Genomic DNA, 17,020 nt, shown 5'->3' with positions numbered 1-17,020 from the left:
AGCACCAGCGGCCTAGCACATGCTGGTATTTCACATACCAGCACTACAGTATCACTTGGTGACATGGCGAGTCCCATAAGTGCAGTACAAGCTGGTGCGGTGGCAAGCACAAGTATTGTCCGGCAACCACCAAGAATTCGCACACAGCCCTGTAGAGCCCCTAGTATCCTTCTGGATGTGCTTGCACATCATGATTGGCAGCCCACAAATTTTGCAGCACCCATACTTTCCCCATTCACTGCCAACCTGGAATTCAGGTAGAAACAGCAAATTTAAATATTACCCTTGATTTTTTGGAGAAGTTTTTCATGGAAGATCTGTATGCATTGATTGTGGATCAAAGCAATTTATATGCATAACAGTTTATCGCTGCCAACCCAAATTCAAACCTTGCCAGACCATTCGCATGGAAACCCATTACGGTTTCCGAATTTAAAGTTTTTTTGGGCCTAACCCTCAACATGGGCATTACTAAAAAAAAGTGAATTGTGGTTGTATTGGTCCACAGACCCGATTCATATGCCCGTGTTCTCTGCTGCCATGGCCAGGCAAATATATGAGTGTATAATGCGTTTTATGCATTTCAATGAAAACACACTAGGTCGTCCTTGGAGTGACCCTGAATTTGACTGGCTCCACAAAGTGAGGACCCTCGTAAATCACCTTAACCAAAAACCTTAACCTGGAGCTGAGATTCCTTTTGGTTGAATATTTCCGCTATCAGAACGTGAGTTGGAGGCATTAAAGGACTACATTGAGGATAATCTCAAAAAGAGGTTCATCCGCCCTTCTACCTCACCAGCAGGGGCAGGAATCTTCTTTGCAGAAAAGAAAGATCACTTCCTCTGTCCATGTGTGGATTACCGGGAATTAAATAATATCACGGTGAAGAATAGATATCCTCTGCCACTAGTCCCAGAACTCTTCCAGAGGCTCAGATCTGGGACTGTGTTCACTAAATTAGACTTGAGAGGGGCCTACAATCTCGTAAGGATCAGAGAAGGAGATGAGTGGAAGATAGCCTTCCGTACCAGGTTTGGGCACTATGAATATTTAGTTATGCCCTTCAGACTGTGCAATGCTCCTGCAACCTTCCAGCATCAAGTGAACGACATCTTCAGGGATTTTCTAGACATATTCATGATTGTGTGTCTCGATGACATCCTGATCTTTTCTGCATCCATCGAGCTTCACCAGGGTCATGTGCAGAAGGTCCTTGGTCACCTCCGACTACACGGACTCTACTCTAAACCGGAGAAATGTGAATTTGAACGGCAGAGTATCCAGTTCCTAGGACTAATTATATCCACTGAAGGCTTCAAAATGGACCCTCAGAAAGTTTCGGCCATTCTGGACTGCCCTGCACCATCCGATAAAAAGGGAATACAGCGCTTCATAGGCTTTGCCAATTTTTACAGGAGGTTCATCAAGGGATTCTCAGCCATCATCACTCCTATCAGTCAATTAACGAAACAGGGAGTCCGATTCCGTTGGACACCAGAAGTCCAAAACGCTTTTGATTCATTGAAAGGACTCTTTACCTCAGCGCCCATATTAATCCACCCAGATCCAACACTACCCTTTGTGGTAGAAGTAGATGCCTCAGAGAGTGCTGTTGGGGCCATTCTATCGCAACGGCAAGGTTTGAAACTTCTGTTTCATCCTGTTGCTTTCTTTTCCAGGAAATTATCCCCGGCGGAGAGAAATTACGATGTAGGGGACCGAGAATTACTGGCCATCAAATCAGCCTTGGAGGAATGGAGGTATCTTTTAGAGGGAGCAGCACATCCCATTCTAATCTACAGCAATCACAAGAATCTGGAGTACCTGAAGACGGCAAAACGTCTAAAACCTTGACAAACCAGGTGGGCACTCTTCTTTTCTAGATTCAGCTTTCACATAACTTATAGACCAGGCTCCAAGAACGTCAAATCCGATGCCCTGTCTAGGATGTTTGATGACCCGAAGGATCCACCTACCCCTGATACAGTGTCTCAACAGGTAACTTCTGCCTCCTACAACCAGACCTTTTCTTGCAGATCCAGCAAGCATCTTTTGGGGCTCCATCCCCTCCAGGAATAACCCTGTCCTCTAGAGAAGGGTTACTATGGTCAGCAAACATAATCTTTGCACCAGAAACTACCCGACTGGCAATTTTAGGGCTATGTCATGATCATCCACTGGCAGGACATTTCGGGGTCCACAAGACCTTAGATTTAGTAGAGCGTCTGTTTTGGTGGCCTGAGTGGGAGAAGGAGTGCAAGGCCTACGTAAATTCCTGTCCCACATGTATACGGAACAAGGGTAATAGGAGCAAGACTTAGGGATTATTGAGGCCTCTACCAGTTCCTGGCCATCCTTGGACGATGATATCGATGGATTTCATTGTAGAGCTGCCACCATCAGAAGGATGTTCAGCTATCTTTGTCATAGTGGATCGGTTTTCCAAGATGGCCCACTTTATTGCTATGAAAGGAGTACCATCTGCAGCAGAAACAGCCCAAATCTTTATAAAAGAGGTGGTGAGGCTCCATGGTGTTCCAGGGAACATCGTTTCAGATTGAGGGGTGCAATTCACCTCAAAGTTTTGGAAAGTTCTTTGTGAGAAATTGAAAATGGGACTCTCACTCTCTTCCGCCTATCACCCTCAGAAGAATGGCCATACAGAGAGAACCAACCAGACCTTGGAGCAGTATATTCGTTGTTTCACATCTTTCTCTCAAGATGACTGGGTATCACATTTACCCTTGGCGGAATTTGCCTACAATAATTCAAAACACTCGGTTACAAGACAGTCTCCCTTCTTCTCGAACTATGGATTTCACCCTGCATTCATTTCCAATCTAGTACCTGAATCAGCGATCCCAGCAGTCCAGGATACCTTTGAATTCCTTCAGCAGAATAACAAGATGCTACAGGAAACAATCTCAAAAGCCCACCTGGATAATAAAAAGTTCTTTGACAGAAAGAGAAAAGGGGATCTGGTCCTGGAACCTGGAGAAGAGGTATGGTTGTCAACAGCCAATCTAAGGTTAACCTGTCCCTCAAAGACGTTAGGCCCCAAATTCATGGGTCCTTTTCCTGTAAAGAGGAGAATTAATGACGTAGCATATGAACTCATACTACCAGATTCACTAAAAGTCCATCCCGTATTCCATGTATCATTGCTCAAGACTGCAGTCTCTAATCCCTTCCTAGGTTGGGAATTGGGACCACCTGAACCAATGATCATCGACGGCGAAGAAGAATATGAGGTTGAAACAATTGTTGACTGCAGGAAAAGGAGGAACCAACTCCAATATCTACTTAAATGGAAAGGTTATGAACCTAAAGACAATTCATGGGAACCGGAGTCCAACAGCCACGGTAAAGATTTAATCATGGCATTCAAGCGCAGGCATCCAGAGAAGATGGCTGCCTTTAGTGAGGGAGCACTGTCAGGGACCCTGTCACCGTGCAGCCATGCAACGGCAACAGATCCCTTCAGGTCATGGCGGTGCGAGTGCGGATGCACGGGAGCGTGCGGGCGCGCATGCGCAGAAGCGTGGAAGTGCACGCATGTGCAGTAGAGCCCACGTCACCGCCAGGCGGGCTATTTAAACCTGCAATACAGTACAATCAATGCCTTCTGGTCTACAATGTCCCTGCACCTATTACCTGACCCTGTTGCTTGTATTCTGATCTGACCTGACTAAGAAAGAACTCCACCTGCACCGACCCCGACTATCCCTGACCATCCGCTTGCCCGCTCTCTTGTACTTGATCTGCCCGCTTAATACTGACCCGACTTGTCTGACTCTGCTGCATCTACTTACCTGCACCTGGCTTGCATCCTGACGTTTGCCATACTTACCTGCCGCTGCACCCATGGTCCTGCATCTGGCATGCATCCTGACGTTTGCCATACTTACCTGCCGCTGCACCCACAGTCCTGCACCTGGCCTGCATCCTGGTCACTGCCATACCTGCCTGCTACCGCATCCACGCTCCGGTGTCCAGTCCCAGTCTGCATCCTGATTGCTGCCATACCTGCCTGCTGCTTCACCTATGTTCCTGCATCCGCACCTGGCCTGCATCCGGATCTCCTGGGTCTTCAGCTACCTGCTGCCAGCTCCAGATCCACCCGGCAGTCGTGCCACTCCTGGCTCTGCGCCCTCTGTTCCCACTATCAGGGGCTCCGAGCGGGAGTCGTAAGAGGACGCCTTCTCTCCACGTGAGGCTCCCCAACCAGGTACGTGACATGAATAGTCTAAGGTTGTTAGTTGTGTACCTCAAGGTTCAGTGTTGAGACCCTTCATTTTTACTTACTTTTAGAAAATAGAAAGTTAGCAGCGCCATTTCTGTTTTTGCAGAGGACACCGAGCTATATAGTGGAATGATATCCTCACAAGATGTTTCTAACTTACAAGTACATCTGAATGCTCTGTTTGATCAGGCAGCTATGTGTGCAAATCATAAAAGTAAAGCTTTGCAAATAGGGATAAAACCAAACAGGCATCTTACATTCTAGGAGTGCAGCTGGGGGAATCAATGGTTGAGAGGAACTGGTGTGTTCTGGTAGATCAGGGTTTCTCTAGAGGTTGCTAGGGGTTCCTTGAGCAATGAGCAATAAGTTCCCACCAATACCACTGATCTTTTTAGCTATCTGTAAGAGGGTAATTCTTCCCACTGACCACAAGTGTAAAGTCCACAACTGCCATGGTGCTGCACATGTGATCAGCTATGACACCAGCCGGTTGACAGTTTAGTAGAGCGCACAAGCGGACATGACAGTTAGCATGCCTGGCTGGCATTGAGAGAGAGAGAGAGACAGAGAGAGAGAGACAGAGAGAGAGAGACAGAGAGAGAGATCACTGTTGGCACTCTTGACAAGTGCCTATGACAGGTCCAGTGGCTGTATTAACCCCCACTGAACTGGAAGATTACCTCTGTGGGGTATGGGGGGAGGCAGAGGATGGAAGATTTAAACTAACATAGCAGCCACCAGCACAGAGGATACTTATCAATGAATTTAAGTATTGTCCCTTGTATTAATATAAAATTAATAAAGTTTGGCATTCTACAGTTAAACTTTAATAACATTTTTATCTTGGAGATAAAATATACTGTTCTAACTAGACCACATGAGTTCTGGAGGTACAATTTGTGCTTGCCCACCATGTATGTATAACATTTTTGGGGTACAATATATTTTAGCTGGATTATGTGAAAATGCACTATACAAAATGATTAGCAAGTCAATGCTCATCTAGTTGAAGCAAGTAACCCACAAAAAAACCCCAATAGTTAATAAGCGATTTAAACAAAGTTAGAAATTCTAAGTAAAGCACAAAAAAAAATCAATAAATCAAAATCAAATCAAAATAAGCATACAATATTGTTGAACACTAGAACATTTATTAAAATCATTCACCACCCTTTCAAACAAAAACGCATTTCTCAAAGTAAAAGAAAACACAGGTGTGTACAGTCAAAAAATGTATAGATACCTGGAATGTTGTAGTATAGAGATACCAAAGCAGCCCCTTCTTCTCCTGACCCGTCTACGATTCATGTAAGTGACTGAGCTCTGCTTCACCTTATATACAATTCACCAACATGCTAAAAGGGTTTAATCTACCTAAGAAAGCATATTTTATTATGCTTATTGGACAGTATGACTATCCCTTGTTTCCACTCACTATCCAACTATCCATGTCATTAGCATTTTAATACTGGGAGGGATTAAAACAGGAAGGAACCTTAGATTAAAATGCAGGACAACTGGCTCAACTGATACCAACAACAAATGATACAATAATTTCATTATGAATTGAAATGTGCTCTTTTCCAAAAACAGTTTGTTTCCATTAGATACTGTTGCATTAAATGCATGGATTCTCAAATAACCTGCTATATCTAGGGTGTCATTAAATTGACCCATCCTGTCACCAATTCATGGCCAAATATGATTCTCAATACAAGTTCTGCTTTGTAATTATATTCTAGAAGACTATAAAGTATTTTTTCCTAAGAAAAATATGGAGGCTGACTTTGCTAACCTCCTTCTGAAAACATGTTTGCTTTCTTTTTTACTGACCTTCTAGATTCATTATTTCTGACTCCTTAGCTGCATATATGACCTGTGCTAGTGACACAATATACAGAAACCAGAGGGTCAATGTGGTATCCTGGTAAAAAAGCTATTGCAAAAAGAAGTTAAATAAGCCAGTAGTGGCAGTCTGTCTCGATCTCTCTTTTTTCTCTCCCTCTCGCTGCTTTTTCTCTGTGTATTTTCTTTAACAAATGCTTTTGACCTTCAGAATACTTGCTATCACAGTACAAGTAGAGAAATCTCTTAGAAAAGGGCAGTTACTTTCATTCACTTATTGAAATGTGTGAGAGAGGATCCAAAGATCACTTGTGAAACTTGGTCAAATCACAAGACTAGCAGAGGGCACAGAAAGAAGTGACGATTTTTTTTCTCAGTTATTACTTTGAGGAAAATGTCTTCTGTCAATGATTTCCTTCATGCAAGACATGATACAGGAATGAATCTCGTTGCAAACTAGATGTGAACACTAAATGTTTTTTTCCTTCTGTAGCACTACCCCCTTAGTAGTCACTGAGTTATTTTCGGGCTCCCTGTCGCTTTGGACCCCACTCTGAAAGCCTCTACACACTTGTTGGGGCCCAGTTGGTGCACAGAGATTCAGACCTCAGACCAAGTTGAAGAAAGAAAGGTGACATTTCCTCAAAAGATTAGTACAACAAGAAAGATTCCAGTACTATTCCTTTAGGAGGCACTTGACTAGGGCAGTGTCCCTTAAATGTACTAAGCGAGGTGGAAATTTCAGGCAAAAAGGTATCAAAGTGTCAAGTTCCTACCTTTCCTCAGAGATTGTGCTGCTCCATGTCTTGGCATCCATCTTAAGTTCCTGCAAAGCATGGTGGGAGCCTTTATGCTTTCAGGCTTCTGCGGCTCCTCCTCCAGAAGGGTGTGGCTGATCACATTTAAGCCTGCTGTCTGCAGTTGCTCTTTGCATTCGTGTCCTGTATGTTCCCTTGCAGCAAGCTCTTGTTCTGTTCTTGTTGGTCTCCTGGTAACTGACTTGGCTTGGACAAGACTTTTTTCTGCTTTATCCCATTATCTGACCTCCCGTTGCTGAACCCGGCCCGTGACCTGAGTATTCTTGTCTACCGTCTTGTACTGTTTGCTCTGTTGTTATCGACCCGGCCTGTCCGACCACGCTATACGTTTTCCATCTGGCTCCCACCAGCTGTACGCCATTGGCGGCAGTCGTTACCGCAGCTGGGGTTACTCGGGGGCCGCGACCTGGTCTCAGGCTGCGTCAAGTCCATCCCCACCATCAGGGGCCCTGGTGAAGGGCAGCCTGGGGCTTAGACTCCGCGCCCTGAGGGACTCTGGTCTGTGAGTAGCGGCTGTTGTCAGTCGCTGCGTGACCCTACCATTAGGCCTGCCTGCCCATTCCACCGCTCCTGCCCTGACACAGAGGTTGTTAGGAGCACTTGCTGGAAAGAGGCGACTCCTCTCTGAACTGCAGTAGCCAATGGCAATGGTGACGTGTTCCTTTAAATAGTAGGCTTATGGCTCAATTAATAATGATGTGGTTTGGCCTGCAGAGATTGAGCACTGCAGTCAGCTCTGATGATTGCATTATGCTGAAAATGTGTTCAGAAATAGGCCGGGCGAACTAGGCCGCAACACATGTCAACTATATTTAATGTCCACAACTGCGTGCAGGAAAATTGGTAGATGTGAAGGGAATGTCAGTGTTTGCTAGTTTGGCTGGTGTATGGGATTCTCTCACCTGATCTGGGCATCACTTAGGTCCTAGTGGTCTCTCACTCTCTGTAGATGGGGGACTCTAATGGTTCTCCGATCCCTCTTTCAGTGCTTAGTCTGGACACAGCACTCCAGATTGCCTGCTGGTAGGATGTCTTCCTGGACAAGTTGACAAGGCTAGAGGTCAGAGATTCCTCCTTACTTCTCTTCTCTTGCTTCTCTCTAACTCTGCACAGCCCTCTCCTCACTCCTGCTCTCCAACTCTCCCTCTGCTCTCTTCCTGTCCAGTCTCCTTCTGTATATAAATGCCCTGATGTGAATAGGGATGAGTTCGGATCAAACCTTGGCTGTATGGCCATTTGGAAGAATGCCCAAATAGTTACCTTTTTTGTGGGAGCTGAACTCCAAGTAAAAGGCCTTGTTCACACACACGTATGTCCATGTGAGGGTCATGTTGTCCCGAACATGGATGCACAGATGTTCTGTGCATTCCTGTGCAGGAAGTTTCATCTATATCAATAGGGATGCAGTGGCTGCATGGACACAGCTGTGTGAGTGTGAGACCGTGTTTGGGGCCGCGAACCTGCACGGCTGTCAAATTGGGAGCAGTTGCTTTGTCTGTGCAGCCACTTTCTCCCAACTGACATGACTAGGACTGCCAGCAAGGGGAGCACAGAACACGTGGGCATGCATATGCATCCTAATTGACATGATTGGAACTGCCTGCATGGAGATGTACAGGATACCAGTGCATCTCTGTGCAGGCAAGCATTACCTCGTACGGATGTACACATAAGTACACCAAGGTAAATTAGTCCTTTTAGATGTATTACTGCTGTGATTATAGATGACAGTTTCCCTTTGTCAATGGCTAAGAACGATGTCCTTAACTGACAGTGATAGTACCGGCCTCATTCAGTTACATGGTTGGAATGTAAAGAAAGAAGCCAGGCATTGTTTAACTACATGCCACCCAGCCACTGTACATATACGGCGGCAGGGCGGCACTCGCAGGCAAAACCACGTTTTAAGACGTGTGTTTTGTAAACAAATAGGGGGCGCGCGCGAGGCGAGCCGCCGCCCTATCTGTCCTGCGGATCACCGCCGCAGATGTCAGTCGCCGGGTCACAGCCGCTCGTTAGCGGCTATGTTCCGGCGATCGGCGGCAAACAGTGACAGACAGCACAGCTGCAGTAGCTGTGCTGTCTGTCACTTCCCTGTCAGCTCGAGGATGAGCTGATCGAGAAAGAAGAGTTTCTCTTTCTCGATCAGCCTTGTCCTGCCCAGTACACACCCCCGACCCCTAGTAAAACACTCCCCCTCACTCCTATAACCCTTCCCTGCAAAATAAAGTTAACCCCTTCCTCCCCATTGCCATTAGTACAGTGTCAGTTTTTTTTTTTGCACTGATCACTGTATTAGTGTTTTTGGGGATGTCAGTGACCCCAAGTCAGTACCCCCCAATGTCAGAATGTCCGCCGCAGTCCCGCAGTCCCGCCATAAGTCGCTGGTCGCTGCCATAAGTCCCTGATCGCCGCCATAATTCGTTGATCGCCGCCATTATTAGTATAAAAAAAAAACTAAAAATCCCAGTATCTTTCCCGCCATTTGTAAACGCTATAACTTTCACGTAAACCAATTAATTTACACGTATTGGGTTTTTAGCAAAGACAGAATACATTTTGGCAGAAATTTATGACTAAATTTGATTTTTGCATTTTTTTTTTACTGGACATGTTTTATAGCAAAAAGTCCAAAATATTGTTTTTTTCCTCAAAATTGTCAGCCTTTTTTTTTAAAGCGCAAAAAATAAAAACCGCACAGCCAATCAAATACCACCAAAAGAAAGCTCAATTTGTGGGGAAAAAAAGGGTGTAAATTTCATTTATGTACCGTATTGCATGACCGCGCAATTGTCCGTTAAACTAGCGCAGTGCTGTATAGCAGAAAAATGGCGTAAGTTGCAGTATTTATACCATAGTTTGTAAACGCTATAACTTCCACACAAAGCAATCAATATACACTCATTGGGATTTTTTTTACCAAAAACATGTAGCAGAATACATTTTGGCCTAAATTTATAACCAACTTTGAGTTTACTATATATTTTTTATAGCTGAAAGTAAAAAATATTGTTTTTCTTCAAAATTTTTGGCCTTTTTATGTTTATAGCGTGAAAAATAAAAAGCGCACAGATGATCAAATGCCACCGAAAGAAAGCTCTATTTGTGTGAAAAAAAGGACGTAAATTTCGTTTGGGTGCAGCATTGCATGACCGCGCAATTATCAGTTGAATTAGTGCAGCGCCAAGTAGCAAAAAGAGGCCTGGTCATTAAGGGGGGTAAATCCTCTGGAGCTCAAGTGGTTAAAAAAAAAAAAACATTGTAGGGGTTTCCTGAGGGACTCATAACCACAATTGACAGCTCCAGGACCCACAGATGAATATAAAATAGAAAGATCTGATAGCTTGCTGGCATGACTGACCCTGTATGGTCATGGATATATTTGTTCAATGAAGTCACCCAGGATACCCTCTGGTTTGTTTAAAAGCTGGCAGGCGGTGGGATAGTGGTAACTAGGGTGCTGTTAGCCACCTGCATCCCAGCAACCAAAGCCGCTGTGTAGCTGGCACAGCAGGAAGCTGTCATGTATTGGCAGTAGTAGCACAGTTATAATATGGTTCAAACCCTGCAGTGCTGCAAACTCAAACCCCATGCTTACTCCTGTGTTCCCAGACCCCAGTGCTACAAAAGACTCTCGCTCTTGTTTACCTGTGTTCTCAGAACCCAAGTAGTGTAAAATACTAATTGTTTTCTTTAAAAGAAAAATAATTAAATTTGTGAATATAAAAATTGTCCCAGAGCAAAAAGCGTTTTTTGCTGATCTAGAGATTGATCAGCATGGAGCTCTGGTGAGTTACCCAACTTTACTTTGGTGGTGAATTTTGGCACAATTTCTTTGAGAGCACTTGAATTTAAAAAGGATTTGTTTGGACATTTGAAGAAATTCAAAATTGGACAATTTTTATATTCACAAATTTAATTATTTAAATTACTTATGCACTAAAAAATAGTTTTGCACAGAATTTTGATATTTTTTGATATTAATTGAGAATAGATATATATATCTTTTGCACTAATGTTTCTACACTAAATTAGGAATAGTTTGTGGTTTTAGCGCATTCCTTTATTTAAGTGTAAAATACTAACTCTTGACTACTTGTGCTTCCAGAACTCTGCAAGAGACTCACTTTCCTGTATACATGTGTTCCAAAAACCCGAACCCCTGTGCTGTAAAAAGACTCACACTCCTGTTTACCTGTGTTTCCAGAACCCCAGTGCTGCAAGAGACTTACTTACCTGAGCTCCTAGAACCCTATTGCTGGAAGTAACTATCAATATTCCCGTCGCTCATGTTCCCGAAATAGGCTGTGGAATAAATGGGTGCTGCAGCAATGGCCATCTAGAACCTGGTACAAGCACAGATCAATGCACATATTTGCCAGCACACCATGAACCTCCAAATAACATCCAAAAAACTTTCATTTAAAATTATCATATGATTGCTGGTCACAGTGGAAGAATGCAACATTTTGGCATGTCTGACAAAGGGGTCTTGCAAGGCTCTGAAACACTCTTCCACTGTGATCACTTTGAATAAAAGTTTTTTGGACGTTATTTGAAGATCCATGATTTGCTGGCAAATATGTGCGTTGACCATTGCTGCAAGTGACTTAGAATCCTGTGCACCTGTGTTTCCAGAATCCCAGTGCTGCAAGCAACTCACACTCCTGTGCACTTCAAATAAATTAAAAGGGCTTTTAATATTTTTACCAATTTGCCTAATAGTTCTAAGTACCTCTTTTCTGCCACGATTGAACTACTGCTTCTCTAACTGCTCCTTCAGTTGCTCAGGAGCAGGGGCAGACTGACAACTCATGGGGCCCCCGGGCAATAAGGGATCCTGGTGCCCCTGTGTCCTTGCCCAAACTCAAAAGAGCCTATGAAAAAGGTACCAGGGGCATCTCATGGGGCCCCCTACTGACCCGGGGCCCTCGGGCAGTGTCTGAGTTTCCAAATGGTCAGTCCGCCCCTGCTCAGGAGCTTTGCCAAAGACTTACCTATATTGTGTTCTGTGTTTCCAAATCTTCTGCAACTGTTATGAATTGTTTCCACTCCTCGAATGATCATTTTTGTAAAGATTATATTATGGAGAACACACTAAGAAAATCTGGAAAGGTTAGGGATGGAGGGAGACACCTAAATTTCAAGATGGCGATAAATAGAGTCCAGACAGAAAGAACATTTCACTGTTGGAATATCCAAGAATCCAGGGGCTCCACATGTAATCGAGATATCACTGTTGTACCTATGCAAAGCCAAACTCCTGCCATTATTTTTCTTTTGGAGATAGTAAGGAAGAGTTAAAATCTTCAGCCTGAGTAACATAAATCAGACTTTTTTAATACAAAGTTTCAAAACATTATTTTAAATTTAAATTGATGGAAGCCAAAGCATGAGTAATTTTGCAGGAAAACAGTTTATTTTCTACACGTCTACACAATTTAATGATCTTTTTGTGTATCTTTACAATTTAACTACCCTCTAAAACTTTATTGAGGAATTCTATTTTTCTATTCAATATAAAATCTATCAATATTCTCAATTATATGTTTAAAATAAAAATGCATATTAAAAATGTTTCATGCTTGCATTTGTGCACGAGAAGGAAACACTTTAAAGTGTTACTAAACCCAGGACCCTGCAATCACTATATCCGGTCTCCCCGGACCCTGCATTCACTATATCTGGTCTCCCCGGACCCTGCATTCACTATATCTGGTCTCCCCGGACCCTGCACTCATTATATCTGGTCTCCCCGGACCCTGCATTCACTATATCTGGTCTCCCACAGTACACACAACATGGAAATGCAATTATTTTAATAAATATAAACTGCTAAATACCTTTTTTAATCAGCAGTTAGAGAAGTCTTGTGACTTCTATCAGTGTCCAGAAGAGCACTGGTTAAAGCTTGTAGGAGGAGTTTTCATTCTGCTCTAGGAGGATGTAGAACCCCTGACCTCTGTCTGGACAGTGTTGATTGGACCTGTGCTGATCACATGCACTCTTCCCAAGAAAAAAAACCTACACACCAAACTGTGCATGTGCAGAGGGTCTCCACACTATATAACATAAAAATAAGAAAAAATTGCCATACTAATCGAGTATAATACTATATCCTTGTAATATAACCGACTCACTTCTGATTAAGTGTGGATTGTAAACCCAGCAATACTTTGAAAAACAAAATGGCAGTTGACTAGTGCAGTCCTGCCTGAAAGATGGTTTATATTAAATCCTATGAGGAGTAATATATCACTACATTGGTGAATGCAATATTGAATTTATTTGATCTCATGGATCGCAGAAAAGGTAGACATAGACATGGTAAACATGGTATAATCATGTTTTAAAATCAAAGAATTAAAATCAAAAATGGTTCGGCGTCCTCAAAATAGCTGTATTGGCAAAAGTGGTCAATACGAGGCTGTAGGGATTCTTCTGTGTTCATCAGATGAAATTTCCATACTTGGTGACCTAATAAATTCATTTTCCTCTTTAACTGTTCCTTAATGAACATCAAAGTATGTATGAAAAGGTTCCTAGGAATAAATTGTGAATAATCATGAGTTCAGAAGAATCAAAAGGCTTGTCATTTCATTTCAGCCTAGTAGGATGCACATATTCAGGTTAATAGGGTAATTAATATTCCTGTCATTACCTTCTGTGTAAGTGTACCATATCTTGTGGATAGTGGGTATGGATTTTCTTGTGTAACAAAAGCTTAAATTATCTCTGCTTAGTTTGCGGTCCCTCCGATTCTCCAGTTCTGGGCTGGAGAATCTGGAGGAAGAAGACAGATCTCCAGTGAAGTTCTGAACATGTTCTCCGCTGAGAGTTTATGACACTCCGCTCTCCTGAGTGTCATAAACTGTGAATGACCAGAGAATAGCTGGGATCCTCTGAATCGCAGCTATTCTCTGTGTCATAAACGGACACCTTAGTTATAAATCTCGCTGGTTGATTCTGTAGTTTATCAGTTTTATTTAGATTGACATTATTGATTAGGTCTTTACTAGTGTTATATGAGGCCTTACGTTTGGCTCCTCTCAATGTTCTTTGTGAATACCCTCTTTCTCTAAACCTTTGATAAAGTTGAATTGATTCAATCTTATATTGATCATCATCCGAGCATTTTCTTTTAATTCTCTGAAATTGGCCAATTGGTATACCCTGTTTTAGGATCTCAGGATGGTAACTAGTAGAATGTAAGAGTGTGTTTGCTGCTGTTTCTTTTCTAAAGGTTTTGGTTGCCTATTTATTCTCATGTATAGATTTGGATAGATTCAGAAATTAAATTTCTTTACTATCAAAGGTATATGTTAACCAATTCAATACCGGGCAATTTTACCCCTTCCTGCCCAGGCCATTTTTCAGGTTTCAGCGCTCTCACACTTTGAATGACAATTGCGCGGTCATGCAACACTGTACCCAAACTAAAATTTTATCATTTTCTTCACACAACTAGAGCTTTCTTTTGGTGGTATTTAATCACCGCTGGGGTTTTTATTTTTTGCTAAATTTTTTGCTAAAAAAAGACCGAATATTTTGAAAAAAAAACCACGTTTTTCTTTATTTCTGGTATAAAAGTTTGCAAATAAATAATTGTTCTTCATAAATTTAGGCCGAGATGTATTCTGCTACATGTCTTTGGTGAAAATAACCCAAATTAGGATGTATTATTTAGTTTGTAGGAAAGTTATAGAGTTCACAAACTATGGTATAGATCTGAATATTGATCAATCCTGAAGTACTGACAGCCAATCTAATTTCTTGAGGTCCAAGAACGTCAGAATAGTACAGATATCCCCTAAATTACCCCTTTTTGCAAAGTAGACAGTCCGATGTACTTCATAAGAGGCATGGCGAGTTTTTTGAAGTTGTATTTTTTTTTGTCATAATTTTTCGGAAAATGAAAAAATTTTAAAAATTATTTTCACTATTTTTTTTTTTACATACTGTCACCAGTGCAGTACAGCGTCATCATATAACTGGCATGGCGGTGATCAGGGACACTGACTGGTGACAGTATGAAAAAAAAATAAATATATTTTTTTATTATTTTTTATTTTTTTTATTACATTATTTTTCTTTTTTTTAAGATTTTTTTTTCATATTTCACTATGTCCAAAGTAGTACAATGTTACCATCGTAACATTGTACTACTTTGGGGAAGTGATCAGTATTTTTTTTTTTTAACACAATTTGCTTATAGCAAAGAATTACTTTGCAATAAGCAAGCATTTACCTGAATGACATCGATTCATTCAGGGTTTTTTTTTTGTGCTTAGCTGTGATTTGGCCACAGCTAATCACATGACATGTGCATGTGATCGCTGTGACCATTCACAGCTAGACACTAGTATTCAATGGATGGCATGAATGAAGCCATCCATTGTATACAGCTGTCATGTGACCTACTGTGATTGGTCACAGAAGGTCACATGGTACCGGCATCGGGGCTGATACTCAGATCTGTCATTGGCCGTGTCCGAGGTACACAGCCGGTGACAGATCGCGCTGCTGCATGGCTCTGCAAACGCGAAAACTGCGCATGCCCGGGAGGACGCCAAATGGCATCCACCCGGAAACCTGAAGCATTTTGCCGGCCGCCAAACGGCTATTGGCCGGGCGGCAAATGGTCAATTTTATATTCCTATCATTTTCATTCAAATTCATTAGAAAGCTTTTCTCCACACTTTTCTCTTGTTGTTTCTCCACAGGATATGTCTTATCAGGAGATAAGAAGGGGGCACAGGAAGAAGGGGAGGATCAAAGACATCAGGATCGAACAGCATTTTTACACAATACAGAGGATTAACCCCTTAGGTTCCACAGTGAGTATAACAAGCTTACTTTATTGCATATACAGACTGATTGTACAGTTGTGAGTTTAGTAGCACTTTAAATAAACAAGCAAAAAGAAGTGATTTATATCTTTGTGGCTATTGTCCCCTAGAATGAGTCCTGTATGGCCTTTCCAGTGATTGGTGCTTGTTGGTTATAGACTCCTTTGTACAATGGCTTTGTCTTTCTCTAATAAACCTTCTGGTGTGATTGCAGACAGGACAGTTTTAAAGCACTTAAAATATACCAGATTTTGCTATGGCTTAATTTCTTTGTGAGGCTTTTGATGATGGATCAGAATTCATATTGCTCAAGATCTGCTTTGCATAAGAAATCCTTGCGACAGTCTTCAAACTGCTTTTTTCTTATGTAAATTCTCTGGTGCCAATAAGTAGTTTCAATATATTTTTAAATGAAGGCTGCAAGGAACAGAGCAGGCAACAAAGTGAGGATCTTGGCAGGGAAGGAAGAGGTATGAGGCTTGAAAGGGATAATAGAGAAGTATGTTTTTGAACATCTGTATGGCTTCTCATAGTTACATAGTTAGTCTGTCTGAAAAAAGACAAAAGTCCATCCAGTTCAACCATAGAAAAAAAAGAATTTATAATCCTATACCCACAGTTGATCCAGAGGAAGGCAAAAAAACCCAGCAAAGCATGATCCAATTTGCTCCCATGTGGAAATCCTCTGGTTTAAAGAAAGATTAGTCTTGTGTGAAAAGAAGCATCACACTGTCAACATGCTTATGGCTCCTCTCCAGTGTGGATCATTTGGTGTTGTGTAAGATTTGTCTTACGTGAGAAGCTCTTGTCACATTCACAGCTATGAAATTGCTTCTCTTCTGTGTGAATTCTCTGGTGTTGATTAACTTTAGCGTTTCCTAAGAAGCATTTGCCACATTCTGAATATTTAAATGGCCTTTCTCTTGTGCGAGTCTTCTGCTGTTGAGTAAGATGATCATTTTGTGAGAAGAACTTGCCACATTCTGAACATTTAAATGTTTTTTTGCCTGTGTGAATCTTCTGGTGATTAACCTCCTTAATGTTATTCCCGAGTGTAGCTCGGGGTAAAATTTCAGTACCAAAAGTGGTAATGCCGAGCTACACTCGGGCTTACCATGCGGCGCTGCATAGGGAGTCCCTACAGCACTTACCTTGTCCTTCGCTCCCGCGATGTGTCCCCTGCAGCGTCCCCAGCCACCTCCTCCGGCTGATGCCGGCATCCGGCTCCTGTGTTCCGGTCCCTGTGACGTCGGGACGTACGG

The sequence above is a fragment of the Staurois parvus genome, unplaced genomic scaffold, assembly GCF_062004578.1.
Source record: "Staurois parvus isolate SC_StPar_1 unplaced genomic scaffold, SC_StPar_1.0 ptg000689l, whole genome shotgun sequence".
NCBI lineage: Eukaryota > Metazoa > Chordata > Amphibia > Anura > Ranidae > Staurois > Staurois parvus.
This window is presented reverse-complemented; position numbering follows the sequence as displayed.